The following is a 17192-nucleotide window of genomic DNA, read 5'->3' as shown; positions in this document are numbered from 1 at the left end:
CTTTGTGAAGCCTGGATCCCTCCTAACAATTAGAAGTCGACAAAGCGCCCTGAACCTACTACAAATCTATAGAAATTTATAACTTCTATATTCGCTAGTCTGCTCTAAAAAGGGAGATCCAAGAAATCTCTTTCTTGATCTCGCAAAGGCGGGACATTCCAGAAGAAAGTGATGAGATGATTCCACCTCATCCTCCTCCATGCAGTTTCTACAGCTAGCGTCCGGTAAGATTTTTAAGCCGGAGCCCATCTAACCATTAGCAAACCGCAATAGGACAATGGTGCTCCTACATGATTCCATGCTTCTAATAGTAAGTCCGTCGTTCCTGACCTTGCAAGCTCATCAGCCTTCCCGTTCCCTTCCCCTCAACCATGATAGCTACCACCCGGCAGACGCTCTCTGCAAGTTTCTCTAGCAGGTCGTTAACTACCATGATCCAAAGAAGAGGCGAGAGAACTCCTCCTTAGGGGGTTCCCCTGTTAACAGCACGATGTACACGCGCGCTACCCAATCCGCCACGATCGTTCTTTCGCAGAGAAGGCTGAAAACAAGATGCATAAGGTTGGATTCAACCCCGAACCTATTCAGGGCTCCAATTACCGCTTACGGCAGAACATTATTGATACAATAATATTCCATTATCAATATCGAGAAAGATTCCTACGGCAAAGTGTTTGTGTGCGACAGACTTTTCTATCCAAGTAACCACAGTGTGTAAGGCGGTGTCTACTGACCTTCCTTTACAGTAAGCGTGCTACGCGCTTGATACAAGATCTACTGGTATCCTTCCCCTGATGTACCGATCAATCAACCTCTCCAAAGTTTTCAATATGAAGGAACAGAGACTGATGGACCTGAAATCCTTCTGCGAGCCTTTTTCAATAGCCTTCTGCTAAATGCCCTAATTTCATAAAGCTCCGAAGTCCATCAGAAGGGTTTCCCTCTGCCTTTCGATGTTATCATTGGACAGGAGCTCTCCAAGGCATAATTACACGCGGAACTAAAGACTCTGACACATTCATCCACTGCATCCGTCGTGAGCAAGGATTCCCGCTCCGGCGCATCTGGTAGAACAAGTCGGAGTCTCCTACCATATAGTTCCCAGTTCGTCTTCCTAAAATTCCTATAGCTTTTGCTGGGCGCAATTGCTTCATCAAGACTGAACGCGATATATCTATGGTTCGAGAAAGAGTGATCCTCTAGAACCCTCCAGCCCAAGATCATAGGTCCAATCGTGTTTGAGGCAAGGGTGAGGTCTAGGACCTCCTCCCTGCCCGCAGTCACAAAGGTAGGGATGTTTCTCCTGTTACAAACCAAAAGATCTACATCTACGATGAACTCAGAAAGTATCCGAGCTGCCCCAGATTTGATGTCGCGAGTTCGCGTCACATCCTGACCTTAATATAACAGAAACCGTTGGGGGGGTTGGTGTCGCGGAAGGGTTATGAGTCAAGACGTCAATTCGATGATCGGTAGTCCCTTATAGCAGCGATAAAATGGAGCATGGAGTGAGACATCTTTGTACTAGTTAAAAAGCAATTACGAAGCGTTCCGAAGAGATTTTTTTCAATTATCCTAAATAAAGGAGGCAGTACTAAATACTAAAAGCATTAATATGTAAAACTATACTAAAACATTTATACTAGTTAATCTACATAAATCCTTGTATTGAGACTACTGTACGTATTCAAATGACGCAAATTTATTGGTACATTTTTTGAGTTATTCATTAAAACACCACATATGGATAAACAAAATGCAAAAAAATGTAGAAAGATCTTTTATATTTCTTGACGTTGGTCTTAAGACTAATTTTACAAATATTTCATTCTTAAAATTAAGCATTCGATAATGAGCAAAATATAAAAAAATTACACGTGTAGCCGATTTCAAGTATTATATTTTAGTGCATTGACACTTATATGACTTAAGTACTTTTTCAAGTGAGTAAAAGAAAACGTACAAATATTCTTACATAATTGGTTATTACTTTGACTTTTCATGTCTTGACTGGTGTAGATACCGCTTACGCGGTTATAGCCGAGTCCAGAACAGCGCCTCTCCTTTTGACAGTTTGGCGCCAATTGGTAACACCAAGTGAAGCCAGGTCTTTCTCCACCTGGACCTTCCATTGGCGTGGAGGTCTTCTTCCTCGACTTCTACCAGCGGGTACCGCATCGAACACTTTCAGAGTTGTTGATTTTCCAGGTCTAAAGCCACCAAGGTCCAATCAGTTTGTTGACGGTGGGCTTTAGTCTTTCACTCAGTACGCTCGATAGAACCTTATAAGCGATGAAAAGAAGGATTATCCCACGGTAGTTGGCGCAGATTGTAGGGTCTCCCTTTTTGTGGATTGGGCAGAGTACACTTAGATTCCAATCGTCAGGCATGCTTTCTTCTGACCATATTTCGCAAAGAAGCTGATGCATGCACCTTATCAGTTCTTCGCCGCCGTATTTGAATAGCTCGGCCGGCAATCCATCGGCTCACCCCGCTTTGTTGTTCTTCAAGCGGGTAAGTGCTACTCGAATTACTTCATGGTCGTACGTAAGGAGCTTCATATGCCGTCCCACAGTTCCCTTATAACGTGTTGTTGTTGAGTGCTCTCAGAGAGCAGGAGTGCAAGTCGTGTAGAAAATCGTTCGGCTGTCGGTTGTGATAGCAGCTTTTCGATGTCCAGCGTTGAAATCGCCAAGCACGATTTTTACATCGTGGCGGGAACCGCGCTCGTAGTTGCGTTCTAGGCGCTCATAGAAAGTATCTTTGGTCACATCGTCCTTCTCTTCCGACGGGGCGTGAAAATAAGCGATATGTTGAAGAACGTCGCTTTGATGCGGATTGTGGCTAGACGTTCATCCACCGGGGTGAATGCCAGGACTCGGCGACGGAGCCTCTCTCCCACAACAAATCCAACATCAAATTTGCGCTCCTTTATATGGCCGCTGTAGTAGATGTCACAAGCACCCACCCTTTTTCCGCCCTTGTACTGTCCATCGCATTTCTTGTATGGCGGTGCTGTCTGGGCAGAGGCACCTTCCCAATTAAGGGTTCGGACATTCTCGGCACATACGTTTATAGTGGTCGCCATCAAAATTGGGGTCTCTCATCCGTTGCTGTTGCTTCCTTTTCATTGGGGTTTTTTTATGTGGTGGGTCCCAAACCCTACGCACAACCGCATAAGCGGGGTTCGCCTTCTGACTTTAGCTCGCCTCCCAAGTGAATGATAGTCCGGAACTTTCCTCATTGAAGTGAACTTCTACACATGACCCCATCTTACATTTCATGTAGTATTCATAAATTAGAGTTCGGTGACATGAAATTTGAGCCGCGATGGTTTTTTATAATAAAAATTGTTTACATTGCAAATTTCGTTGTTTAATTTTCATGAAGCAACGATACTGGCAATTTTGTTATACATATTTATGGGAATATCAATTTTAATTAGCCAACAAGTAAATATATGTTTTACACAGTAATGTTGTTAGTTTGATTTAAGTATTTTTTCATTATCTCTTCTACGTTTGAGGTTTCCGTACATATAGACCTTTGTGAAATTAAATATGTAACTCCTCCCCCTAGACAAATGACTCTTCTCAATTCTTTCTTTATTTCTTTTACAATGATTGCACATTAATAGTATGGAAACTAATATTACTACTAATATTACCACTGTTGGTACACTGTATGTTACAACCATATTGTTGTATTTTATTTCTTCTATTTCTTTTAGATTATGTATCGACGTTAATTTTAATTCTCCTAAAGTTAGAGTGACATTAAAAGTATTTAATATTGTTTGATTGTGGTAATATAATTTTGTAAACATTTTGTAATTATTTGAAAATTTCTGGTTTGCTAATTCAGTTGTTGTATATTATTACTGTAGGGCTACAAAGCTTTTTTTATAACCGCGCAAATTTACAAAAAGCGAAACGCCCAAGCGAAGTTGCAGCGATGAAGAAATTAATAAAGGACCGAGTAATGACACTGCTATTAGACTGACTTTAATGCAAAATTCTTTTCCTTAAATACTATTCTAAACAATATTTCAATACCGTTAAATACATAATTCCTCTCTTACGTACCCCACCACACACCATGAAATTAGTTGAAATCGATAATAACTACGCCCACCTCCCATACAAAGGTTAGGTTGAAAATTACTAAAAGTGAGTTTACTCAGTAACAAAAAACGACAGAAACACTAAATTTCACATAAGAAATGGCAGATGGAAGCTGCACTCAGATTTTTTACAAAATGGAAAATGGGGGTGGCATCGCCCACTTATAGGTCAAAAACCATATCTCAGGAACTACTTAACCGATTTCAATGAAACTTGGTTTGTAATAGTTTCCTTACATTCCAATGATATGTTGTGAAAATAGGCCAAATCGCTTCACAACCACGCCTACTACCTATATACCAGAACTTTGAAGACGATCTGAATCGTTTACTTTACAATATATAAAGTAAGCACTAGTGAAGATATCGCTGCAGAGCTTTGCACAAATACTACCTTTATAGTGCGCCAGCCCCATTATAAAAATCGCCAAAATCGGACCATAGGTTTTCAAGGCCCCATTTATCGAACATGAGGACCTCGGTGCTTCTAACTTAATATTAGGGTTTCCAAATTTCAATGGACTTTATACAATATATATGTAGATCAAATTGTGTATTATATAATATTAATAATGTTAAATAAATAAATTGCGAGAGTATAAAATGTTCAGTTATACCCGAACTTAGCCCTTCCTTACTTGTTTTTATTACAATTGTACCTAGTATAAAATGATTAAATACTAACAACAATTAAATTCTAATAAGTTAAAAATAGTAATTAAAAGCTAAATGTTAGAGAAATTCATTTGCTGCTACAGTCACAGGCTTCTTATGTTTCATGTCAGTTTTCTCGTTCAGCAGTTTCGATGAGTCTGGATACCTCTTCATTTACATGCTGTCTAAGCCTCATTTCGTGAGCCTATGCAAGTTTGATTATTTCGTTAACTACTGTATTCACACCAAGATCACGGTGAAGGTCAGCAGATCTAATATACCAAGGAGCATTAACTATACTTCTTAGTACCTTATTTTGGAAGAGCTGAATGCAGACAATACAGTTTTGACTTGAACAACCCATAGGCCCAAATTGGCTTTAGTAATTCATTATATATAAACTTGTTTTCGATTTCTTGACATGCTCTTTCCAGCAAAGCTTAGCATCTAGGGTGATTTCTAGATACTTAGCATTATTCTGATGCCGTATAGGAGTACAAATTATATAAATTGGATGGTATGATGTTTTTTAAAGTAAAGTCTACGTGCATTGATTTGGAATCATTTAATTTAATCCGCCACTTGGAAGCCCATTTAGTAATTGCAATGACTGCTGTTTGCACTCGAAGGGTAGATACTGAGGTTGACTCTACTGCTGCTAACAGGGCTGTCTCATCCGCAAATGTCGCTGCCACATAACTTGAGTCAGTGGGGATATCACTTGTAAAAAGAAAGTGAAGCATTGGCCCCAACACGCTTCCCAGGGGAACACCTGTTTCTAACGGTTGCAAGTTTCAGTATGCGTCCTCTTGTTTTATGCAAAAGTATCTATCTTTTAGGTAGGAAGCAATTATTTCGCAATATTGAGCTTATATCGGCGCAATTTTCAATACGTAAATTTATTTTCGATATTTTGTTGATGACGAAAAAAAGTCAGGAAGATCTGGTAATTTCCTACTATCTGCAGGCCAATAAGTGGGTCTCCCTGTCGAAATAACATTGCATCCAATAACTTGTATAGATTTCAGAAGTTCTCGATCTTTGGTTGTAATTGAACGAGATCCCCAATGAGTGTATTTTGCATTAAAATCCTTTCGTCATATTTTTTTTAAATTAATTCGTATAAGTATCAGTTTTGATATTTTGCCTGGGCGGACTACATAGAGCAATTAAGTATAATGACTGACTGTGCATTTTTACTAAAATTGTCTTAATCTGAGCTTCTTCGAAATGTTTAAAATTACTTGTGATTAAAACCGCGCTTCCTCTTTATGCTGAGTTTGCTGGGTGCGGAGGGTGGTATAAGTATTAATTTTTGAATTCAAAAAATGAAAGGTTCGTAAAATGTGTTTCGGACAACAAACAAACATCAATATTTCTGTCGTTTAGAATAACTTCCAATTCATTTTTACTTTTGGAAAGACCATTGGCGTTCCATAGCATTATTTTCAAAGAGTTACTGTTCATCAATAAATTGTATATGGTATTCTAGAGCGCTGCATGTATGTTATTGGCGTTCAACCGTTTAGCCGGTTACCGAATCGATGAGAGCGCGCCACTCTTCTCTTTCCTTCGCAGTTCGGCGCCAGTTCGAGATTCCAAGTGTAACCAGGTCGCTCTCCACCTGGTCCCTCCAACGGAGTGGAGGCCTTCCCCTTCCTCGGCTTCCTCCGGCGTGTACTGCATCGAACACTTTCAGGGCTGGAGTGTTTTCGTCCATTCGGACAACATGACCTAGCCAGCGTAGCCGCTGTCTTTTTATTCGCTGAACTATGTCAATGTCGTCGTATAGCTCGTACAGGTCATCGTTCCATCGTCGGTATTCGCCGTTGCCAATGTTCTGAGGACCATAGTGTCGTCTCATCTGATGTTGACATCGTCCAAGCTTCTGCACCATAAAGCAGGACGGGAATGATAAGTGACTTGTAGAGTTTGATTTTGGTTCATCGAGAGAGGACTTTACTATTCAATTGCCTACTCAGTCCAAAGTAGCACCTGTTGGCAAGAGTGATTCTGCCTTGGATTTCGAGGCTGACATTGTTGGTGTTGTTGATACTGGTTCCCAGGTATACGAAATTATCTACGACTTCGAAGTTATGACTGTCAACAGTGACGTGGGAGCCAAGACGCGAGTGCGCCGACTGTTTGCTTGATGACAGGAGATATTTCGTCTTGTTCTCATTCACCTCCAGACCCATTCGCTTCGCCTCCTTATCCATGCGGAAAAAAGCAGAACAAACGGCGCGGTTGTTGCATCGGCGTACGCCAGGAGCTGTACACTCTTGTAGAAGATTGTACCTTCTCTATTTAGCTCTGCAGCTTGTATTATTTTTTCCAACATCAAGTTAAAGAAGTCGCACGATAGTGAGTCACCTTGTCTGAAACCTCGTTTGGTATCGAACGGCTCGAAGAGGTCCTTCCCAATCATGACGGAGCTTTTGGTGTTGCTCAGCGTCAATTTACACAGCCGTATTAGTTTTCGGGGATACCAAATTCAAACATCGCGGCATAAAGGCAGTTCCTTTTCGTGCTGTCGAAAGCAGCTTTAAAATCGACAAAAAGGTGGTGTGTGTCGATCCCCTTTCCACGGGTCTTCTCCAAGATCTGGTCAGTTGTCGATTTTCCAGGTCTAAAGCCACACTGATAAGGTCCAATCAGTTTGTTGACGGTGGGCTTAAGTCTTTCACACAGTACGCTCGATGGAACGTTATAGGCGATATTTAGGAGGCTTATCCCACGGTAATTGGCACAGTTTGTGGGATCTCCCTTTTTATGGATTGGGCAAAGCACACTGAGATTCCAATCGTCAGGCATGCTTTCTTCCGACCATATTTTGCAAAGAAGGTGATGCATGCACCTTATCAGTTGTTCGCCGCCGCAGTTGAATAGCTCAGCCGGTAATCTATCGGCCCCTGCCGCTTTGTTGTTCTTCAGGCGGGTAATTGCTATTCGAATTTCTTCATGGTCGGGTAATGGAATATCTATTCCATCGTCATTGATTGGGGAATCGGGTTCGTCATCTTCTGGTGTTGTACTTTCACTGCCATTCAGCAGGTCGGAGAAGTGTTCCCTCCATTATCCAAGTATGCCCTGGACATCGGTTACCAGATTACCAACTTGGTCTCTACATGAGGATGCTCCGCTCGTGAAACCTTCGTTAAATCGCTTAATTTTTTAGTAAAATTTTCGAGCATTCCCTCTGTCTGCCAGTTTCTTAAGCTCTTGGTACTCACGCATTTCGGCCTCTTTCTTTTTTTGTCTGCAGATGCAGCTCGCTTCCCTCTTCAGCTCTCGGTATCTATCCCATCCCGCACGTGTTGTGGTTGTTTGCAACGTTGCGAGGTAGGCAGTCTGTTTTCTCTCCGCTGCGAGACGGCATTCCTCATTGTACCAGCTTGTTTTTTGTCGTCGCCGAAATCCAATTGTTTCAGCTGCAGCGGTACGCAGTGAGTTTGAGATGCCGTTCCACAGTTCCCTTATACCGAGATGCTGATGAGTGCTCTCAGAGAGGAGGAGTTCAAGTCGAGTACAGTATTTCGTGGCTATCTGTTGCGATTGCAGCTTTTCGACGTCGAACCTTCCTTGTGTTTGTTGACGGGCGTTTTTTGCTGCACAGAGGCGGGTGCGTATCTTCGCTTCAGCATCAGGCCGTTTGGCGATGTTTCGTCATGGAGGCTGAATTTTCCGACTGTTGTGCCAAAGACACCTTCTTTACCCACGCCATGCCAGGACTCGGCGACGGAGTCTCTCTCCCACCACAAATCCAACACCAAATTTGCGCTCATTTATATGGCCGCTGAAGTAGATGTCACAAGGACCCACCTTCTTCCATCCTTTGCCGGCCATCGCACTTCTTGGATGGGGTGATGTCAGCCTTTAGTCGTATGAGGACATCAACCAGCTTGGCAGAGGCACCTTCCCAATTAAGGGTCCGGACATTCCAGGTGCATGCCCTTAAATCATTATCCTTAAAACGTTTGAAGGGGTCGTCATCAAATGGGGGGTGTCTCATCCGAGGCTTTCGATTTTTCATTGGTACTTCGTTTTTATTTGGTGGGTACCAAACCCTACGCACAACCGCAGGAGCGGGTTCACCTTCTCACTTTAGCTCGCCTTCAAACGGATGTTTGTTAGCTACCCAGAGGATACTTGGTCTAAAACCGGAAGTCGTGAGCTGCTTGAATCATGTGGAGAAGAATCGTTTCTGGCCACTCCCAATGAATGACAATCAAAACCTTTCCTCACTTACGTGAACTTCTACACATGATCCCATCCTTCAAGAGCGCTGAGACGCTGATTTATGGACTTAAATAATTTTTATACTCTCGCAACAAAAGTTGCTAAGAGAGTATTATAGTTTTGATCACATAACGGTTGTTTGTAACACCTAAAACTAAAAGAGTGAGATATATGCCGGTATATAACCAGTCTCTAATAGAGACGAATCTGTGGTGTAATCTCTATAGTGACTTTTTGGTATTCTGGCGAGTTTCTCTCATCTCTATTTGAGCAACAACAGTCTCTAATTTGTGATGTGCTTTAAACCAGGTCACAGAAAAACAAGAGCAATATAATGGATGATGCAATTGGCCTAATATATATTATAATGAAAAAAAAAAACGAGAAGGAGAGAGATAATATATTAATATTTGCAACTTTGCAATAATGGATAACAAAGTGCTTATGTTTTAGCTGCACTCGTAGGCGCAATCTGGCTATTTTGCGCAACAAGGAATATCACATTTTAGATGAAGAAAATACGTTTGGGAAATTATTTCGATTTCCAAAACACAAATATGTTTGTATATATTATATATATATCCAAAATCCAAAATATATAATAATCATAAAATAATGAATTTGTATTTTTTACAATTATTTACCTTCGATTGCCGTTATGCTCAAATGTAAGGATGAGTACATCTGTTAAGCGATTATTAGGTAAATTTTTTCATATTTACGCATTTATTATAAATTATTTTAGTATTATTTTCAATAATAGTATTATCCAATTATTTATAAGACATTTTTCTGCTGAAATTTGGTTAAAAAAACTACTTGCGTGCAATCAATTCACAAATTATCATTGTGAACATGCACTCATCTCTAATCAACTAAAATAAACAGCTGATAGCTTGCTTTTCATTTCACCACACTATTTGGTGAACTTTTTTGAGACTGTATCAACCAGAATACGAAAATGATACATCCTGACTAACAGGGTCGCCAATTCGCAATTGTGACAAATAGAGACAAGAGACATATATACCAAAGTGATCAGGGTGACGAGTAGATTTGAAATCCTGATGTCTGTCCGTACGTCCGTATGTCCGTCTGTGCAAGCTGTAACTTGAGTAAAAATTAAGATATCTTGACGAAACTTGGCAAATATTCCTTGGGACCGTGAGAGGGTTGCTTTCGAAAATGGGCGGAAGCGAATAAATATGGAACAAAGGATGGCACTAGGAAGGGGCATATTTGGGTGTATTTTTTGGATGGGTCAAAAACCATATCTCAGGAACTACTCGACAGATTTCAATGAAATTCGGTATATAATATTTTCTTGTCATATCTTGATTGAAAAAATGGAAATGAAAAATGGGCGAAATCGGTTCACAACCACGACTATATTCCTTATTCCCTCTTATTCCTTCACTTTATAATATAAACATAAGGAACCAATGAAGATAGCGGAATAAAAATGTACACAAATAGTGCATATCATCTCTGGCTTCAGTTGTGTAAACATTATTGAAAATGGACTATAACTTTTCAAGGTCCCAGATATCGAACATGTTGAACTCAGTGCCTAAGGATAAATTTTAACCGAAAATATGGGAAAATATGGGAAAAATCTCCAAGATAATTTAATGTAATTTGGAGGAAAATCTTCTAAAAGTGTGTCTCTGTTCCAAAAATTATTAAAATCGGGTCATAACATATCCTAGCTCCCATACATTTAATTATAGGTTTTTCAAAAATACGGTGGTTTATTCCGCATATATGTATTGGTTAATATGTGAGATATTTTAGCCAATTTATTTGAGCGTATAGTCTTGGATATAGTGTACCTTGCTGGTGAAAATGAATGAAATCGGTTCAGGAATTAGCTCAGCCCTCATATACTTTATATGACGATTTTCGTTATTCTATTAAACTTTATGTTGAATTTATGGGTTAATTTGTAGGTTATCTTAATAAAATTTCTTCAATAAATTGCGAGAGTATAAAATGTTCGGTTGCACCCGAACTTAGCCTTTCCTTTCTTGTTCTTGTTCGTTTATTTTATCCAAAATTTGGGATAACGGACTACTTTTTATACTCTCGCAACAAAAATGCTAAAGAGAGTATTATAGTTTTTTTTTGTTGTTTGTAACACCCAAAACTAAACGAGTTAGATATAGAGTTATATATGCCAAAGTGATCAGGGTGAAGAGTGGAGTTCAAATCCGAATGTCTCTCTGTCCGTCCGTCCGTCTGTGCAAGCTGTAACTTGAGTAAAAATTAAGACATCTTGATGAAACTTGGCACACTTATTTCTTAGCACCAAGGTGCATGAAGGTTGCTTTCGAAAAGCAAAATCGGACCACTGACACGCCCACAAAATGGCGAAACCCGAAAACACATAAAGCGCCATAACTAAAGCTATGGAAATAAAATTTGGTATGAAGGATAGCACTATGAAGGGGCATATTTGGATGTAATTTTTTTTGGGAAGTGGGCGTGGCCCCGCCCCAAATAAGTTTTTTGTACATATCCCGCAAACAAATAGAGTTATATAAACCAAACTTTCTTACTTACTCTTTCGTTTTTTAACCACTTCTTAATACAGTCCAAAAATGAAAGAAATCGGATAATATCCACGCCCACCTCCAATACAAAGGTTAGGTTGAAAATTACTAAAATTGGGTTTACTCACTAACGAAAAACGTCAGAAACACTAAATTTCACATAAGAAATGGCCGATGATTTTACAAAATGGAGAATGGCCGTGGCGTCACCCACTTATGGGTCAAAAACCATATCTCAGGAACTACTGGACCGATTTCAATAAAACTTGGTTTGTAATAGTTTCCTTACATCCCAATGATATGTTGTGAAAATAGGCCAAATCGCTTCACAACCACGCCTACTTCCTATACACCAGAACTTTGAAGACGATCTGAATCGTTTACTTTACAATACATAAAGTAAGCACTAGTGAAGATATCGGTGCAGAACTTTGCACAAATACTATGTTTATAGTGTGGCAGTCCCATTCCAAAAATCGCCGAAATCGGACCATAGGTCTTTAAGTCCCCATATATCGAACACGAGGACCTCGGTGCTTCTAATCTAATATTTGGGTTTCAAACTTTCAATGGACTTTATACAATATATATGTAGGTCAAATTGTGTATTATATAACATAAATCAAGTTAAATAAATAAATTGCGAGAGTATAAAATGTTCGGTTACACCCGAATTTAGCCCTTACTTACTTGTTTGAACTGTATTTGTCTGACCTTGTTTAGCCATTTGCGCAAATGTAAGTTTAGAAGTTGATGGGAGGGGTCTTACTTCCTTCCTTCCTTTGTCCGCAACGGGGTTTTTCGCCTGATCATTGACATTCTCCTCAACTGTATTACCATTCCTTTTGTCTCTAATTTTTTACAGTTCTTTTGCAACGACACAACCACGGTAGCTCGGTACATGTTAAATAGGACTAACTAATGTGCACAAACAAATATACGTATAATTGCGCGAAACATACACAATGCAAATACAATTATTAACTGCATTGAGGTGAATGACTTCTAATGCTTAACCTTCAATATTAGGCAAATGAGAAAAAATACATGACGGAGCTTTTGGTGTTGCTCAAAGTCAACTTACACAGCCGTATTAGTTTTGCGGGGATACCAAATTCAGACATCGCGGCATAAAGGCAGCAACTTTTCGTGCTGTCGAAAGCAGCTTTAAAATCGACAGAGAGATGGTGTGTGTCGATCCTCTTTTCACGTGTCTTTTCCAAGATTTGGCGCATTGTGAATATCTGGTCAGTTGTGGATTTTTCAGGTCTAAAGCCACACTGATAAGGTCCAATCAGTTTGTTGACGGTGGGCTTCAGTCTTTCACACAGTACGCTCGATAGAACCTTATGGGCGATGTTGAGGAGGCTTATCCCACGGTAGTTGGCGCACATTGTGCAGTCTCCCTTTTTGTGGATTGGGTGTTTTTCCATAGTTTTGGGAAAACACCACCAGTCATGCATTTTTCATCAAACTCTTTGGGGTTTGTTTTATTGCGATCTTCAAAGCACGATTTGGAATTCCATCTAGACCTGGCGCTTTAGCATTACCGAATCGGGCAGCAGCATTTATTACTTCCGATTCCGTAACATTAGGACCACGAACCTTATACATGACCAACTTATACGCTCCTTCCCAAGGATTTTCATCGAGTTTGTTACAAAGTTCTTTGAAACACGATGCTTTACTTGCTTTTATTGCTTTTTTCAACAATGTTCGTTTACTCTTGAAATTTTCGCGGATATTCTCATGTTTTACCGTTCCTGCAGCCCTCTGGTACTGTCGCCTCGCTTTATTACTATCTATTCGCAATTGGTGGATCTCACTGCACCAGTAAGCTGACTTACGTTTAAAGCTTTGTTTCTTTCTAATCATGGCGGCGTCACAGGCTCTGCAGATATGTTGGACTAGCAGCATCTGATTTATGTCTTCTGATTCGAGTATGTCTTCAGTCAACATGTGTCGAAGCTCTTTTCACGTGTCTTTTCCAAGATTTGGCGCATGGTGAATATCTGGTCAGTTGTGGATTTTTCAGGTCTAAAGCCACACTGATAAGGTCCAATCAGTTTGTTGACGGTGGGCTTCAGTCTTTCACACAGTTCGCTCGATAGAACCTTATGGGCGATGTTGAGGGGACATATGTATGTTCCATCGTCATCGATTAGGGAATCAGGTTCGCCATCTCCCGGTGTTATACTTTCACTACCATTCAGCAGGTCGAGGTATGCCCTGGACATCGGTTACCAGATTACCACCTTGGTCTCTATATGAGGATGCTCCGGTTTTTAAAATTTCGTTAAGTCGCTTCAATTTTTCATAAAATTTTCGAGCACTACCTCTGTCGGCCAGCTTTTCAAGCTCTTCATTCTCACGCATTTCAGCCTCTTTCTTTTTCTGTCTGCAAAGACGTCCCGCTTCTCTCTTCAGCTGTCGGTATCTTTCCCATCCCGCACGTGTTCTGGTCGTTTGCAACGTTGCGAGGTAGGCAATCTATTTCCTCTCCGCTGCGAGACGACAATCCTCATTTTTTGTCGTTGTCGAAATCCAATTGTTTCGGTTGCAGAAGTACGTAGTGAAGTGCTGAACACATAGACGACGACAAGCGACATCAGTCAAATATTAAAATACTCGCGTTCTTATGGGACCAGCTTTTTAGACAACAGCACGACTTCGCGACAAAAGGGTTGAAGTCTTCCTGTCGCCAAATTATAAATGTTTCTAATTTTGCCGACGACAATGGCCGCTGTAGAGCTGCCACTAACATGGGAAATATAAAATTATGACGTTATTTTAAAATATCATTTATAATAACAATCGATTATTTAAAACAAGCAAGGAAGGGCTAAGTTCGGGTGTAACCGAACATTTTATACTCTCGCAATTTATTTAACTTTATTAATATTATATAATACACAATTTGACCCACATATTCGTCATATATATTGTATAAAATCCATTGAAAGTTGGAAACCCTAATATTAGATTAGAAGCACCGAGGTCCTCATGTTCGATATATGGGGCCTTGAAAACCTATGGTCCGATATCGGCGATTTTTAGAATGGGACTGCCACACTATAAACGTAGTATTTGTGCAAAGTTCTGCACCGATATCTTCACTAGTGCTTAGTTTATATATTGTAAAGTAAACGATTCAGATCGGCTTCAAAGTTCTGGTATATAGGAAGTAGGCGTTTTTCCTTAGCGAGTTAACCCACTTTTAATAATTTTCAACCTAACCTTTGTATGGGAGGTGGGCTGAGACTGACATTGTTGGTGTTGTTGATGCTGGTTCCCAAGTATACGAAATTATCTACGACTTCGAAGATATGACTGCCAACAGTGACGTGGGAGCCAAGAGACGAATGCTCTGACTGTTTGCTTGATGACAGGAAATATTTCGTCTTGTCCTCATTCACCTCCAAACCCATTCGCTTCGATTCCTTATCCAGGCGGGAAAATCAGAACTAACGGCGCGGTTGTTGCTTCCGATGATATCAATATCATCGACGTACGCCAGCAGCTGTACACTCTTATAGAAGGTTGTACCTTCTCTATTTAGCTCTGCAGCTCGTATAATTTTTTCCAGCACAATAGTGAGTCACCTTGTCTGAGACCTCGTTTGGTATCGAACGGCTCGGAGAATATCTACTTTATGTAAAATTAAATCGGATTCTATGGGGATGCTTTGATTATTATTATGAATTTCTATGTATCCGTTAGTTTGTGTTATTTGTTGAGTGATTAAATTAGCTTTTACTCCTTACTATTCGGTTTAGTTATGTGGTATTGTATTCCTTCTCTATTTAGAAAATCTTCAATATTTTGAGCCCTAAATTCATTGTCGAACACCATTTTCTGTACCTTTCCTTTTATGGATAAGAATTGTTGCAATTGACATACAATGGTTCTGCTATTACTGTCTGTAAGGGTACCTGCCTACCCATGCATGTTTCGAAAATTTATCTATGAAGATGACAAATGAATGTTTTTATTTACATAAGTATCAACATGAATTATTTCATTAGTAGTTTTGGGTGTTTCAGTAATATAAAATTTGTTTTTTATGGGATTTCGATCATATTTACCGCCTGAGCATGTATCGCAACTATTTATTACCCGATGTATTAGCTCTTTAATATGAGGATTATATAGTTTATTCTTTAAGTTTTCATAAGTTACTATAATTCCACAGTGACCACTTTCATTTTTATGAAATAGTGAAATTTGTTTTCTTAATTCTTCTTCGTTGTCAACGTTATTTGCTAAATAAGAACACTTGACAAATTTCACGTTAGGATTAGATGAAAATTCTTCTTCAATAATTTTCTGTACTTTGTAATATTCATGATAGCTAAGATGTGAATATATACCTACCTTTCCTCTACATATTTCACTTCTAATAACATCTCTTATTCTATTTTCTTCAGTATCTCTTTGATCAATATAAATTCGTTGGTAATTGAATATATATTCAATGGCTGTTTGTTTCTCCTCTATTATTATTACTTGCGTTTTAAACCTGTTAACAATTGTATCAAGTATTGGAATTTCAAATCCTTAATTTTCTTCTTGTGAATGGACAGTTTCCAGTTCTACTGACATGCTGCTACTTTACATACACCTTATTATATACACCTAAACTCTCAAACCATCTTTGAAGTCTTAGACTTATGTCCTTCCCGGTGTATTTTGTCATTAGTCTTTTCAAAGGTTGGTGGTCGCATTCTAAATCAAATTGCCTACCGAAGACATAAGACCTAAAATATTTCACGGCCTTTAGGGCTTTGAATATTTGTTTTAAATTAGTTAATGCTCTTATAAAGAAGTGCCAAATACTAATATATCACCCATATATACGACGCATATTTATTAATATGCGCGCTAAGGACTCTATTCATTAATCTTTGAAAAGTTGATGGTGCATTTTTTAATCCAAATAGCATTCGATTAAATTCGTAATGCCCAAATTGTGTTGTGAAAACGGTTTTTCTTCTGTCCTCCTCTCTAAGATTTGGTGAAAACCTTTGGCTAAATCCAGAGTGGTGAAATACTGTCATCTACCTAGTTTGTCTAAGATTGAATTTAAGTTTGGAATTTGAAATTTGTCATCTACAATTCTATATAACAATTCTATATTTCTTTGTCCCGGAATTGTCTAATTTTTTCTTGTCATTCCATAAGGGACTATTATAGGGTGAATTGCTTTCTTTAATTATTTTTTGTTGTAGCATTTCTTCAATTTGACATTTTATCTCTTTGTTTTAAGTATATCTATAAATTTTGGAGTGTAAAGGTATATCATTTGTTGTTATGATTTCATGTTTTACTTCGTTAGTACATGACAGTTTACCTCCTTCTTTAAATAAAAGGACTTCGAAGTCATTGAGCAGCTTTAAGGTTGTTTGATGTTCTTCATTATTCAAATAGGAGAAATAAAAATTTATCTTTTAGATAATTATGTTCAGTATGCTCCAAATAAGTTTTCCGCACAAATAATTTTTACTTGTGAAGGTTTTAGGATGTTTTGACCTATTATGCATGGAAATTTTTTGTTCGAAAAGTTCAAGAGTTTCCATTCAAGGGTGCCAAGGCATCTAAATTCTTTTGGAAATGGTATTGTTACT

Source organism: Zeugodacus cucurbitae, chromosome 4, assembly GCF_028554725.1.
Source record: "Zeugodacus cucurbitae isolate PBARC_wt_2022May chromosome 4, idZeuCucr1.2, whole genome shotgun sequence".
Lineage (NCBI taxonomy): Eukaryota > Metazoa > Arthropoda > Insecta > Diptera > Tephritidae > Zeugodacus > Zeugodacus cucurbitae.
This window is presented reverse-complemented; position numbering follows the sequence as displayed.